This window comes from Coturnix japonica, chromosome 2 (assembly GCF_001577835.2).
Source record: "Coturnix japonica isolate 7356 chromosome 2, Coturnix japonica 2.1, whole genome shotgun sequence".
NCBI lineage: Eukaryota > Metazoa > Chordata > Aves > Galliformes > Phasianidae > Coturnix > Coturnix japonica.
Window position 1 is genome coordinate 55,169,216 of NC_029517.1, and position 15,505 is coordinate 55,184,720.

Sequence of the window (15,505 nt, forward strand, 5' to 3'; positions counted from 1 at the left end):
TTCCACACACAGCAGCCAGAATCCTTACTTAAACTTGAAATAACTTGCACCTTCAGCTAGGGTGTGCTAGGTGACTCTCAAGATTACAATGCAGCTGTGATACTTCAGTAAGGCATACCTTGATTGGAGCAGTGAAGTGGAAATGCTGAGTCAGCCTGAAGCAGTGATTGAACACCTGGTGGGAAGGTGGGGCCAACCCAGGGGAGCTCAGCTGCATGCATTGCACCTGAGTGACCAGAAGGGGTAGAGACAGCATCCACCCCTTCCCAGACCTCATTTAAGGGTTGGCAGTGGAGGTAAGGTTATCTTTTTTGGATATCTGTGCACACCTGAGTCCTGTCTGAAGGTAAGTAGCTTCTTTTTCCTATTTCTGTGATTTCTGCTGTTGTGTTTGAGTGAATCCTCACTTGATGTGGTTTGAGGTGTTGCTGCTCTGCTACTGTTGTTCTTGACATTATGTTCTAAACAGGGCAATCTAACTGGTTTGATTTATTGAAATAAATGGAGGGGGTTTTAAGCATCCTTGTAATTACTTTTTTGGATGTAAATAAAACAGTTCTTTTTAGTTAGTTCTCTAAGCCTGTTTCTTCTACTGGAAATATGTGTTTTCCATGCCTGTTACGAACATACTTCTCTATTAGTTGTAGTTTAACTATTCAGAGTTCTTATTCCTTCTCAGCATCTGTTCTTAGTAAGCAAGCTTTCAAGCTCATAATCACTTCCTTACTGATATGTGTTTCTGCAAGCAGTCCTTCTAGTGCTAAATAACTTAATGAGAAATGAGAGTACAATTTAGATTGTAAGATATGATCTCCACCTTGTCCCTAGTAGGGTTCTGGAGAGAAATAAATAAACTTAAGAGAATGTTGGTACTTTCTAATGGAAGCAGTGCCTTACTTCTGTAATCTAACACATTTCTATATTAATTCATTAATTACACTCTTTTTATCCTTAGACTCCTTGCTGCTGTTACCAAATAACTCTACTTAGTCAGTGAGCTGTGCTCTGTATGAGCAGGATGAAAGCCTTCATATCATGATCATTTTGTTTTGCATTGTTAACAAAATATCCAACGTTATTTTTTTTTTAAGCAAACTATATACATATGCTTGTGCTCCTAGCCATTTTTCAGGCCCGGTAGTGTCTGTTCCAATAAATAAGTGGTCAGAAACGCTTATGGAGAAGAGAAACTGCTGGAACTCACAGAAAATGGAAAAACTCACAGAAAATGTGGCTAAAAGTGGAATAGAAACCAAGACAGGTTTCTGAGGCTGAGGTATACACAGTTTTGGCTTCTTTGTTTCACACACATTGAAATGTGTGTACTATTACTACTGTTGCTATACAACTTAGAGCAAGATGCAGCTGGAATTATTTTGAAGGTAGGCTTCAAAACTAACTTAAGACCTAATGAAGGCCAAAAGCTAGAAGGGAGAAGACAAGATGTTTATGAGGAGCGTGAGGTGCAAGTGCCCTACATGAACAAGCTGGCCATGTATTGTTTGCTGTGGTGTATAGAGAAAAATGAGACCAAATTTTTTTTAGCGAGTAACATTATATTCCCAACCCAGGTTTTCATGACTGTATTGTCTCTTATTACAGCACAAAAATGCGAAATTTCTGTGGGACTGAATTCTGTGAACAGTAGTTTGAACTCCTAGCTTGGACTTTGGATAAGGTTCTAGCACATTCTGTTGAGACCACTGAATTCAGTTCTTAGATAGCCTTAACCTTAATTAACTAATTGAGTGAAGTCTGGATTTCTGGATACTTTTCAGCATGGCACCACAAGAAATAGGGGATCAGATACTATTCTGATTTGTGTCCCTGTGTGGAAAGTGGACTAGAAAGTCTTCCATATAAATCAAAATGCATTTTTGCTTTTGTATCTGTTTCAAGTGGGGTTTTTATTCAATTGGCTTTTCCCAGTGAAATAAGACCGTTTTGTATAATATTTTTAATCTTATCAGAACAAAAGAACTGCAGTACTCTTCTCTGAAATTGCCAAGTGTAATTTTTATAACAAATATTACTGAAATTAGATCTCATTTCCTGGTGTGACATTCTAATGGCATTAACTAGGTTTTATGAAGCCTTTAGAGAATGAGTCATCCTGAGGCAGGAAGGTTTAAGACTACAGAGAAAATCTTGCTGCACATCTGGATGATAAACTTTGAGTTAATGTGACTTTTATTGCCTATTCAGAACAGTATGTAAAGATGTCTCAGAAGAAGACATCTGATGTTCTGTACCGCCCTTTGCCAAGTTTTGTGTGTTATACTGACATTCCTTGGATGTTCTAGAGGAGAAATTTAACATAATATCTATTTTCATGTTTGTTTTTTTATTTCCTACTGAAGGTTTCATTATTTTATAGCAACGTTTTCTGGCTTGCAAATTCATTTAATTTAATTTCATTTGTAAGAAGCAGTATATAGGTCAGATTCTTTTCAGTTCCATTTGTGGGCAAGAATAAAATTCTTCTGAAGACACAGTGATTTACATTTCAAGCTTTGCAAAAGCATTGACAACTTATCTGTAGCTATACCACTTTTGGATGTCTCTTTTAGCTTCTGTGTAGTCTATCTACTACAGTTGTGTTAGTTTCAACCTGTATTGATCCTTATGGAAGTCTTTTACTGACATGTAAATTTGAATCCACTGATATTTTCCTTGCTTTCAGATATCCTCAGAATAAAACAAGCTGTAAGCCAGGAACTGAGTTTCTATGCAGTATGGAACAGATAATGTAGCACATTTCTAGCTGATTGTGTCTTGGACAAGTCTTTTACCATTGAGTAATCTGCCATATTTGCTGAGAATGTTCCTACTGAATGTCTTAACTAAAATTGATTTGTCAAATACACTTGATTTTTGTATGTGTGTAAATTCTTTTTTTTTTTTTTGTGCATGGTATACTGATTTGTAGTATTTATGATGGAGAACTTTGAATCTCAATGGTACTTTCTGCCATTTTATAGAAAAACAACTGGGGAGAGAGGATCAAAGATGATGATCATCTAGAAGAAATATTTGTCAACCTTCATCTATTTTTTTTTTTTTTCCTGTTATTAAATGTTAAACAATGTAAATTCTGGGATCATGCTTTCTGCTTGTAATAAATCAATAAAATAAATAACAGAATATTGGTATTTGGTTTACAGTAAATAGAAGTTAATAGCAGCATTATGTAGCTGTGGTTGCTGGTGTATATACCTAATGTATTTTGAAAAGAGTAAAAGGCTGAGGCTTGCAAACTCATTTTCAGGTCTGGTAAAGACAAAGCAAAGATTAAACTAAATGGGAGTAGTTATTCTGGATTTCATTGGATTTTTATTAACAAAGTTATGGAATTTTGAAAACAGTAGAAGGAATCTGGGGAAGAAGGGAGGGAAAGAATGCCTGTGTATCAGTTCTAGAAATGTATTAGTAGGTACAAAGGTGACCATGCCTGAACATGTGAGTTAAAAATAATGCTCAAAAAATATAAAGAATATATATATATATATAAGATATATATCTTATATAAGATATAAAGGAAACTCACTATTTGAAAAAAAAGAAAAAAAACAAAAAACAAAAAAAAAAAAAACCAACCCACAAGTCTTAGGCAAGATTTCTGCTTACTCTCTCATAGTTTACATATCAGTAACAAAACTTATTCCAGATCATTCTATTCTATCCTATGATCTCTATTGAAGAGAGCCACAATAATTATCTGATTTCAACCCCCCCTACTAGGTGCAGGGTTGCCAGCCACCAGACCTGGTTGCCCAGAGCCACATCCAGCCTGGACTTAATGCCTCTAGGGATGGGGCATCCACAGCCTCCTTGTGCAGTTTGTTCCAGTGTGTCACCACCCTCTGTGTGGAGCATTACCTGAATGTTAGACATGATTTCTGGATGTTTTTCCTCTTAACTAGATTGTATCCATAGTAATTGTTTCCAGTGCATGCTTGGCTGGTGTTAGCCTTGAGAAAGGACTTGTGTGCCCTGAAGCTTGGTCTGTTTTGCTCCTCAGGACTGAACCTCATTTGGCCTAATAACGGGTATCTCTCTCTAGATGCTGATTTTAGGAGTAAGTGGATAGGGTAAGAGATGATCTTTGTACTGGGAAAATAAATTCAGATATGGCCACTTCTATCTATAAAAGCCAGGTCAAGTTAGAGGCTGTATTTTTTTTTTATAGTCTCATAATGCCATTATTAATGATCATGGACATCTCTCATTTTTTCCAGACTATTTCACAGTTGTGTGGGTAAGTACTATTATCCTGCACATAACTGAAGGGATCAGCCAATGTGTAAAGCATTTCCAAAGCTTAATTGGCTGTTTTTGCATTTTTCAGGTGCTAGATTTACAAATCAATAATACTGTAAATGCACAGAAGTGGATCTGATGTAACAGAGAATTTGATTTGCTGCTACCTTATTAAGACAAATCTCACTTGGAGATGAAAACAATGGAAGATGTTGAACCTAAACAGAATAGGCCTGTAAATTCTCTTACCCAAGGGTAAATTGTACAACTGAATGTCAAGGTCATCACAACAACTCATGCCTTGAGGAAAGTGGAGCTGCTATGCTGTATGCTCTGTTTTTTAATGTTTTAATGAGACCTATTCAAAGAGTTTATTTTCCTTTTATTTTTTAACGCTGACTTTCAGTCCACGTGGCAACAATAGCAGTCATAGAGGTGTGCAGCCCTGCTTTGTGCTGGCAGAGACAGCCTGCACTGATGCTGCAGCTGCACCCTGTTCTTCTGTTTCCTCAGAATGGATTGAGGGTGGGATGGCAGTTGCTATGGCAACCTGCTCTACTTAAGAGCAGCCGAAGGCCTCTCAATACACTTTGAAATTGCTTCCTTCTCATTATGCTTCAGCAGTGGGGGGGAAAAAAGGTGATGCCTCCAATTAAATATCAATAAATATGCTTAGTTCAAAAATCAAATTACATTTTCAGTAGTTGTCTCGGCATGTGATTAATCTAGAATGCACTGTAGCAGCAGTAATACAGTTTACTCTGTTTTATTTCAGGTTTTGGTTTTTACAAAAAAAAGCAGGTACCTGTTGGTGCGTTTTGCGCAGTGTAATGTTATAAATGTTCCACATAACTCTGTGTGTGCTCAACTGGACTGAAAGGGCAGCTCACAGTACAACAGCAGTTCAATATGGGAAACCTTTATTCACACAGTGCTAAAGAGTGAGTGAGGTGAAGTAAGCCTGTGGAAATTAAGTGATGTTGAACTGATTAGCTGCTTAACAATTATGTAGTGATACTAATGTTTCTAAATTATCTGTGCTTTCAGTATATGTCCTGGATTGTGCTGTTCCTCTCTCCTATGTAAATATTCTCTGCTGTGCTACGCAAAATGGCTGCTAAATGTGCCTTCCACATCAGAGAGTGAAGCATGAAAGTACAATGGGCGTTCGTATCAAAAGGATATAAAGGTCTGTATATGGAATCTGCTGCTAGTTTAGTGATGGCCAGTGGAGCTGCTGTAAATGTATTCTATTCTGAAATGTAATCCTATTCAAGAACTAGACTGGCACATAATTGGTGATGATCAGCTGCTTCATACCACCGTGTAATTCCATGGTTATTCTATTCTTTGTACTCTTGCTTATGACTATCTAATTAGCATGACAATTTTACAGTGGCTTCTTAATATGTAGTATGCTAAATGTTCCTATTGGATTATGAGGTAATCTGATTTATTGAAATCACTGAACAACCATTCTCAGTAACCTTGACATGGGCAAATAGGACCTGCTGATCTGTCTGTCTTCTAGTCTGAGAACACTCAGGAGAATTGCCTGTGACAATCTTACCTTGCTCAGCTTTCTTGCTTCCTTCCATTGAAACATGCATTGTTTAGAATACAGACGGAGAAGAAGAGAACTTAAGATTTAACACTACCTATTCCTTGTTACTTCCCTGTCAGAGAACAACAATGCTGGAGACCAGATGGCTGACTCTAGAGTGTGTGCATGTACTTGTGTGTGTTGTGTGTATGAGGGTATGTTAATGTTTCTTCCACAGCTATATAATAGGACAAGGATGTTTGACTGGTCTCACATTTACATTTTATTAAAAAAAAATAGTTTGAGGTACATTTAAAGCTGATGAGTTGATGGAAGAGTTTATCTTCTGGGAAAAGAAGAGGAAGACATACTTGTTCTGTCTGCCTCCATCCTGTCTGGGATGGTCTTGCATCTGTTCATGCAATATAAACTACTAGGTCAATTGAGTTTAAGTTGTGATTGGGTGAGAAATGGCTGGTCGCTCCTGATTGTGCTCTGTAGGAAGAAAACTTGGGAGAGAACTGTCTTTATGCAATCACCAGTCTTTCATCCTGAATCAGCTTATGAAATGAGCATAACTGATACAGTATGCACATTCAAACATAAATAAACCTTAATATATGAAGCAAATTATGCATTCAGCTTAATGAACACCACGAACTTCTGTTTAAATTATTTTTGGGGAGTATCCCACTGAAACTGATGGTGGAATCCCTATATGGAACCAACACATGCACTCTTCAATGCTGATCAAGGTCTGAGGTGATAAATATTAATGTCAGTCCAAGTATATAGGATTGTGAATTGACAGTGCACTTACTGCTTTGTGAAGAGATGTGTTAGTAACTCTCTTATGCTGAGTTTGGGTCCTTTTAAATATTTGTTTGTTCCAAGATTCCAATAGCTTGTTGATATCTTTGGAGATGTGTATGTGTTTTTTGGATAACACCTAATTGTAAGATCCCCTATTTACCTGGAGTGTAGCTGAAGCCTGATAACTGTCCAATAATATAGTAAAGGTACATATTTAACAATTAGGATGTTTACAGGAGGAAGCCCAAATAGTCAAAGAAGTCTTCTTTTACTAACTGCAATTGATTTAAAAATAAGACAGATTCTGGTGTAACATCCAAGTCTTCATTGGTAGTGAACAGATGCTACACCAGCAGTCGTGGGACTTTCATAGAACTACTGTGAATATGTTCACAGCATGAGAAGATGGGCATCATGCTGTTAAAATGCTGCTCTCCAAATCCCAGGCCTGCTACAGTTTTATTATAGTGCCTGCCTTAATTCAAAGGCATGCTTAAAAAAGACCCATTATGATCTAACATTCTGAAATTGTGTCAGTGATACAACAGTTTAATCTGTTTAGGGCTGAAGGGTAGGGAAGGAAAATATCGATCTTATTGTGTCCTGAAGTCAAACAATCTATATTTGGCTTAGCGATTCTTGGTTCAAGTGCTAATCAAAAGTCTTTTCACAAATTGGAAAATGATTTAAAAAAAAAAAAGATTTAATTAGCCAGATTCATTTTGCATTACAAGGTACATAAAAAGGCCCTGTACAGTGTCAAAAGCAATTTTTATTTTTTGCTTATTAACCATTATTTAGAAGAGATGGATCCTGTTGGGCAAAGTCTCTTAGCCTGTAACTGTGCAGGATGAAGAGTTTTCTTTTGTATTCTTAAATCTTTACAGTAACTTTAGCTAACACATGTGAAGTAAAACACATCAAAAAAACATTTCTTACGGAGTGATAGAAGTGAATGGCTCCTAGTTCAGTAGAGAATGTAGATGATCACTTAGTTTTCCTCTGTTTTTCTGGTATTTTTAAGGGAATGATTGTTAGGGTACTGCAGGGGCTGGGCAGAAAGAATGTCAGGTGTCTCCAGTTGGGCAGGCAGGGCTATTATTTTGCATTCAAAAGCAGCTGGTGCTAAAAGGAATTGTGGAAGAGGGCAGTTAATGGCTCTAGCGTCTGCCATCATGTGTGAATCCAGGAGCATGAATCCATTGCTCACAAATTAAGTGCATTGCTTCTGACTTTTGAGACATGTGTTTTATTTTAACTATATAATCTCCCCTGATCATTCTGATCATCCAACTTCTGAAAAAAAAAGGTTTTTTTTTGTTTTTTTTTTTTCCCTGACCAGAAAAGATCCTGAATTCTTTTAAAAACATTCTTATGTGAGTGATTGGTGCAGCTTAATAGGGTCAGAGAGGGTAGGAAAAGCACTTGGGTTTCAGGGCTTGGAATCCTTACTGTGAACGCTGTGATAAGGAGTTCCTTAGTAAAGTCTTGCTAGTCCTGTGGATTTGAATGATCAGTAGTTGGTGTGGGACAGCTGAGTAGTGCATCTTTAGCTTAACCCAATATGAATCCAGTTCAAATGCTTCTAGACTTCTCGAATAAAAGTCACTAAAGAAGGAAAACAAAATTTGTTTTAAAAATATACTCGTTGATGTGAATGTATCCTTATATATCTTATATAATCAATTTGTAAGCACTGTCCTGCAATAATTGGATTCATACTGTCGTTACAGCTAGCTATATGAATATGTAGGCAGTGTAGCCAAGTGTTGTTACTGTACGTATGAATACCTCACTATAAAACATTTCCTGTGTTTACAGATTTCTAAAATTATATTTTGAAGCCAATGATTAATCCTGTAATGGAATTGGTAGGTAGCCATTATGTACTTTGTGTATGCATTACTTAATGCTCAGATGTTTTGTAGTAGAGAAATGAAGAAAACTTTTCCCTTGGCCTTCCAAATGAAATCACTTTGTACTTTTTATTAATGCACTTCTGTTCTTCTATTGAGAAGAATGGAAATATTACCACTAGAGGCAAGATTTCTATTTTAGTGTCGGATCTTTTGCTCTTGCTTTCCTTTTCTCTCTCCTTTTTTGTTTCTCAAAGGCTAGCTAGCATTCTCTTTTTTTAGAAGAGCTGTATTTCAGTTCTGTTTAATGTATGTTTGTGTATACAACTTTTCTACTGGAAAATGGTTGTGGATTATTCCGTGCAGTCTCTGAGAGGAAGGATGGAAACTGAAATTGGACTGCAACAGCATTTTTGACGGGGAGTGGATCCCACTGCCTGAGGCCACCTTCGAGGAAATGAAGCACTGTTTTGCAAAGCAAGATGCAGTCTGTGCAGAAGCTTACTGTGTGTTTCACAGGACTGTAAATTCCCATAACCTTGACTGAACTGTTTGAGATTTTCTTGGTGTTGGTTTTCTAAAGCTTTGACTCTTAGGATCATGTGTTAGGTCTGTGTGGTTTTGCTTGAGAGTAACTTTTATATTCCTCGTGGCTATACAACAAAGCTTTACAAGTGATTTGAATAAAATCTATTTGTCAAAAGCAAAATGGGAAATAGAAAATAACATCTATTTGTTATTCAGAATGATTCAGTGGGAGATGACATGTGAATGTTCTTTCCTTTAAATTCTCAAGATTAGAAAAAATGTTCTTGAACGTCCTTCTGTCTTATTCCACTGCAAAGAATCCTGGTAGTGTGCATTCTACCCCTTTTCCTGTAGTTGTTGCTGATTTCTTGTCTTTTGTGCTGGGAAAAGATTGTGAAAGCTTTGTGTCTTAGCAAGATATAAAGGATAAGTACTCTGAAGGTTTTTGTTATTTTCTGTTTCCAAATTTCTCCCAAAGGATTCTTTCATTTTTATTGTTTTTATTTTTATTTCTTTCTTTGTGGAAACAGTTTCCATCATTGCCATAAAGTGCCATGATATTTATATTCAGTGCCATGGTATTTATATTCATGTTCTATGGAATATTAATACCATCGAATTAAAATACCTAGTTCTACTGTGTTGGCTTGATTCTTTGCTTACTGAAAATTTACAAAGGCTTGCTATTTGACTTTTATGTTCTTCTCTTTCCTGAAACCTTGATAGATTCTGCTCTCAAATTTCACATCATAGTAACAGTATTCTGGGTTATTAAGGAGATGTCCTAGTGTTATCAGTGCCACTAGTGTTCTGTTTCTTTGGATGCTTTCATTTCTACCTACCTTTTCCCTTGGCTTTTCTTTCTAGTAAAGTCAGTTCTTGAAAAGAAATGAATTTGTTAAGGTGTAAGTAAGGAGATGGAAAGTCTTTCAGATGACCAGACTTGGTAGATTCTCTATAAACAAGGTACAGCAGGTTAAGAAATGTCACTTTATATTCTGTATGAGAGGCACTGTGTGCACTTTTCTAATACTGTGATTCCCAGTTCTGGACTGCTGTCCTGAATTCCCAATACATTAGGACTGCTGTCACACATTATTGTAAGTGGTAGGCAGAACACTTGCAGAAGAATGTACATCCTATTCCTATTCGAATCTGCTCTTGAAAGACAATGAAAAAGAAATGTACATGCTGTTTTCTTGCTCATCTGCATGTACAGAAGATCTGATTTTTCAGAGGCCACGAGATATGCATATGAAGATGAAAGCTGGCCTTGTGGACATGTATTTGTCTTAATGTTTTTTTCTATTGTGAGATGTGAAACAGATCTGTAGGATGAGCATGTGTAACTGAAACTGAATGAAAGGCAAAAGCTAATGTCCCGAGTTCTGAAATTATTGCTGAGAAAATAAAAGGGTGAACAGTCTATGAGGCAATGCATGTGAAAATTCCACCCCAAAATTTTGTGTGGTGTTGGAGACTAAGCAGAAGATATTATTTATATGAAAATCTAATATTTTATAATAAGTAAAAGGGGAAGGAAAAAAAAAGAAAAACAAGAAAAATCCCAATTCATGAGGTGACCAAAGCATCAGTCTGTAAAATAGTCATCTTCTCCTTTAGATGCAGATGGGTAGGTATGTGGCTTGTTTTGGATTGAAATTCTCAAGCCTGAAAGAATCATTGCACTAGAAATTATTACTATCTTGTCTGGACAGTGGAAGTGGGATTTAGATATGGGTTGCATTAAATGCTTCAAAAATAACCTTCACAATTCCTATATGAAAGGAAAACTTACCTGACTATACTGGTTGATTTGAATAGTAGAAGTAGGTAAGTTTTAGGTGTCACAAGTGCATCTTCAGAGCTGTTGCAGTAATGCAGTTCTATTTTGATACTGTAACTAATACCTACGCTGATTATTTTTCCCCCTTACCATGTAGAAATGGTGAATTGGAGGTTCTTTATTTGAAAGCAATTCTTATGAAGCATTCGGGCAGTTGATGTTGAGAGCACCATTGCAGTGCTATCTCACTCCCCCTCCTAAAATGATCAGGAGAAAATATAATGACATAAAACTCATGGATTGAGAAAAGAATAGGGAAACTGCTCAGCAATTACCATCATGGACAAAACAGATTCAGTGTAGGGAGACTAATGTAGTTTGATTTTTACAAAGGAACTAGAGCAACTAGAAGAGAGGGGAAAAAAAGGCAAACTGAAAACACCTCACATCGTTAAACCCGTTCCATCTCCTCCCCCAAAGTGGCACAGGGGGTTATGGAGTGGGATTAAAGTCACTCCATAACACTTTGTCATCTGCTGTTCCTTCTTCCTCATTTTCTTCCTCTGCTGCCAAGTGGGATACCTCCCACGGGATGCTGTCTTTCCCAAACTGATCCTGTATCGGCTGCCAACAAACTGCGGTTATTTAAGAGCTACTCCAATGTGAGTCTGTACTATGGTGCCCATTCTTTAGGAGCATCACTCAGGGACAACCTCCCCCAGCCCTGCCACTCCCAATGGGCTGCAGCTCTGGCCCTGGCCATTCCTGCAGGTATATCCAAGGGCTGTGCCTTCTTCAGGCCTCACCCACTGTTTAAATCTGCTTTGCGTGGAGCCCATGGGCTGCGGGAGGACAGCCTGCTCCTCCATGGGCCTCATCTGGGTTGCAAGTAGCTGGTGCTGTGTTTCTGGGGCTCCTCTCACACTGACCTGGGTGCTTGCAGGGCTGTTCTCTCACGTTTCTCACTCCTTTTTCCCAGCTGCTGTTGATCAGCAGATTTCCCCTCTTAGATCCGTTCTCCCCAAGGCACACACCCAGTGTTGCTCACAACTCAGCTGTGGTAGCAGTGGGGGGTCCCTTTGGAGCAGCTGGATCTGCTCTGTTCTCACATTGGGCACTGCTGGGCTCTGCTCATGGTGCAGCACCTACAGCCCTCCTACCAAAATTGCAAATCCAATAGAGGTGAAAACCTGAGCTAAAAATAAACACCTCATTTACAGACTGTCTGATTCACCATTTTTCTCTTGGCTGTCTACAATAACTTCTAATGTTAGTTTGGGGCTAATTATTATTATCTTGTCTGACAACTAAGGCTGTGTAATCCTCCTCCTCTTGTTTTGTTACTAGAGTAGGAGAAAGCCAGCATCTTATGACATCTACTTTTCAACATCCATAAGCAAGTGCCTTCTGATAAACCTACCTATTTTTGACTTCAAACTTCCAAAAAGAAAAGGACCAGCAACTCATGATTTCTTTCTACAGGTGAATGAAACCCCAGCTCTGATAGATGTTCTATGTTAAGTATTCATATTTATTTTCCCCCCTGTTTCTTATTAGTAAAAAAGGATGCCTTTGTACCAGTGCTTTTGCACTTGAGTTGAAAGCAGCTTACACTAGTATCGTGCTGTGTGGGCAAATGTGTTCATAGCCACAATTAGAATCACTGGATGAACTGTCGCAGAAATAGGGGAAAAGTTCTATTTCTGCTTCTGGTTTTGGAATAGTCTTTTCTCTTTCTCTCTCTCTTTTTCTCTCTGAAAGCTTAAGTAAAACCAAAATTGTTTGAAAGTGTAAAAAACAAGTTGCAGTAGGGTTCTATATGCTTCTTTGGAGAATGAATTTTGCTTTGTCTGTGATTAGATCTTCAGGCTGGTAATTAAAATCTGAGTTACTGGATGTTTCTTCACCAGGATTAAAAAAAAAAAAAAAAAAGACATCTTGGAAATGGTCTGTGAGTCACTAGAGTAAATGATCCATGACTTTGTTTTGTGTAGGAAGTGAGCTGGTCAAAGCAGAAGCTGACCAGTTCCCCGTGATGCTCCTCATGAATGCATATGACAGATGAGACAGTAATTGATTAAAGCAGGAGTACAAGACAGCTTTGCTAAGAATGGTTTTGTAAGTTTTCGAGTTATTAGATGTGAAAGCTTGAACTTCAGGGAGCACTTGGAACGTCTCAGTGAATATTACAAGCTCCATTTGAGGTCTTGCAGAGGCAAGCGTGTCTGTAGATTTTTCATGTCTGAGAACAATAATAATAAAAAAATAGAATGTTATGACTGAAAGCTTTTACAGTGTAAGTAAAAAAAGTTAACCCATTCAATTTTTCAAGCTGAAATACCTTGGTTATGACTGAAGATTTCTTGGAGTGGATTTTGTATGAGTAGATGTGTTTGTAAGCACTGGATGGAGAAGCATAGGCTCCCATAGTACGTGAGGCAATTGAGCTTGGGTGGTTATGCAAATGTAGACACCTCATTAGGGATGAGATCACACCCTGAACTGGAGAATGAGCTCTAGATTTATTTATTCTTAATTTCTGTTTAATCAGAGATGTTCTTCTGAATGTTAGATTTATTTTCATAGGGATTGTTTTGTCTTTTTGAAGTGTCTGTTGTTAGATTTCTCATAGCTCAAATCGACCTGAGGGTTGGCTTAAAGCTGTATGTGGTCAAAGCTTTTGAAAAACTTGGTCTGATCTTTGTGAAAACAACAGTATTATTTTCATTGGGATAGATGCTGGATTTTGGGCTATTAAATTCAAAATGTTGACCTTTAGTGTAACTTTGTGTGGGTAGTTTCCAAAACCTGAATTCGAAACTGTATTTTATCAACGTGTTTTTATGCTGAATCGACTGTCTTATCAAATATTCATATTCTATGAAACTAATTGTTTCTTTCTGTGAACTTGTTGTGTCTCATAAGTTATAGATAAAGATTTTGCAGTCTCTGCTCTTAAATTCAAGTTTCTTTCTCTTACTTCTGTGAGTGGTATAATGAGTGTATTCCAAAGAAGCTTAGTTATTAACACATTTTGTCATGTGTTCTGTGAATGTAACTTGCAACTTTGCAAGTTTGTAGCTTACAAATTTTGTCTCTTCCCTCTAGTCCCCATGAGATTTTAGGTCCAGACAGACATCTCATTAATTTGTAAGGTAGATGTGTCAGTTTGGGTTCCTGCTAATTGCTCATCCTTTCCCTCCATCTGAGAAACTGCTGCTGAAAATGTCATTTTCACTGTTCAGTTTCCCGTTAAAGTCACTCTCTGTTTCAACTCATAAGTCTATGATATTTAAATCAGTCATGATCCTAAGCATTCCCTTTCACAATCTGTATAGGTCTTGCATAACAAGCTACAGGCCATTGATGTCAGGATCTCAAATATTATACTTTTTTGCTGATCTTTTTCATCTTTGTTGTAAGTTGGTGTTTAACTTCTCAACTCCTTGCCTACCAATTTTCCTGGAGTTGGAAGAGTCTCCAAAATTATATATGATGATCATATTTATTCTAGCTTCTTCAGCCATGTTTGAAAATCTTTGCTTAGCTATCCTGAGGATAAAAATAAGATTAACACTACTAATATTCATCAACCAAAATTTGGATCACTGGTATGGGAAAACCCAGGTCTCTAGACTTGCTAATGATCAGTTATTTTCCTGCAAAGAAAAGGAATGTAGTCATGAATTGTGTATAATTTTTCATTACTAAATAATGGCTCCCAGGATTATTTCTAGTTCCCCTTTAATCACTAATTCTAATTTCCATTGCAAGATGGGAGGGATGATGTTTACTTCTTCTTGACACTCCATCATTGTATTTTTAAAATCTCTCTTACTTCAGATGTGCAACATATTTTCTTTTCTGTTAATGGCCAGTACTCAACTTCAAACATTTTTCCACAATTCATCAGCTGTAGGGAACTGCTTTCCACTCTACTCACTCAGCAAACTGGTTTGATCTCATCTGGTATTCCCGCTGTGGGGCAGATGGCAGAAATGGCTGATGTCCATGCAATTCAGGCATGGTGTCTTCAGAACCCTGTGTCAGAACTGCATAATGTAGAAGGAAGCAAGTTTTGGCCACTTGTTCAATATAACTCCCTTGAGTGATGAGGCATGTAAGCCTTCAGGCTCAAATCTCAAATCACAGAACTGGTTTGTTTCCTTTGTCCCTGGTCTCTCTCTCCTTCTTCCTTTTCTCCTTCCTTCTCTTTCTCCATATTTATTTATTTATTTATTTATTGTTAATAAGTGTACTAGAATATTTATTCTCTTCTAAAACACTGCTGGATGCAAAATATCAGCTGAGTGATTGCATTCTGCTTCAAGAATTGGAACAAAGCAGAATATGCTGTTATGTAATATGAAAATCAATTTATTATAGATTGCAAGTGCTGGCAGAAAGCTTACTGGTGTGAAAACAAAAAATATGTAGGCTGTAGTCAATCTCCTTTAGCTTTCATGAAACCTTGATATTTGTGTTTCTCACACAAAGCTGTAACTAAGATTCTAATGGAAAAAGAAGTCCCTAATATATTTGTTTCACCTCATGTTACTATCATTCTCCTTAGTCTTCTTGGGTGTGTAGTGCTTGTTTTATAAAGTTCAAAATAATTTACACTCATCTTCTCTAATATGCATGACATTCTATGAACATTATGGTCAATAGAGGCCATGGCAATAAACTATTTAAGTTGAATGTTTCTACTGTATAGAT

The 15,505-nt window shown here is 37.3% G+C and overlaps 1 long non-coding RNA gene across 2 annotated transcripts; it reads left to right on the forward strand.

Moving 5' to 3' along the window:
* Positions 1 to 282: 282 nt before the first annotated feature.
* On the forward strand, positions 283 to 10,436 carry LOC107309509. Of its 2 annotated transcripts, none has more exons than XR_001553205.2 (3): positions 283 to 346; positions 5,308 to 5,449; positions 8,839 to 10,436. It is a non-coding gene; the product is annotated as an uncharacterized LOC107309509 (long non-coding RNA). The 2 variants fall into 2 exon arrangements; XR_004306094.1 differs by lacking the exon at positions 283 to 346 and adding an exon at positions 4,819 to 4,899.
* Positions 10,437 to 15,505: the final 5,069 nt, after the last annotated feature.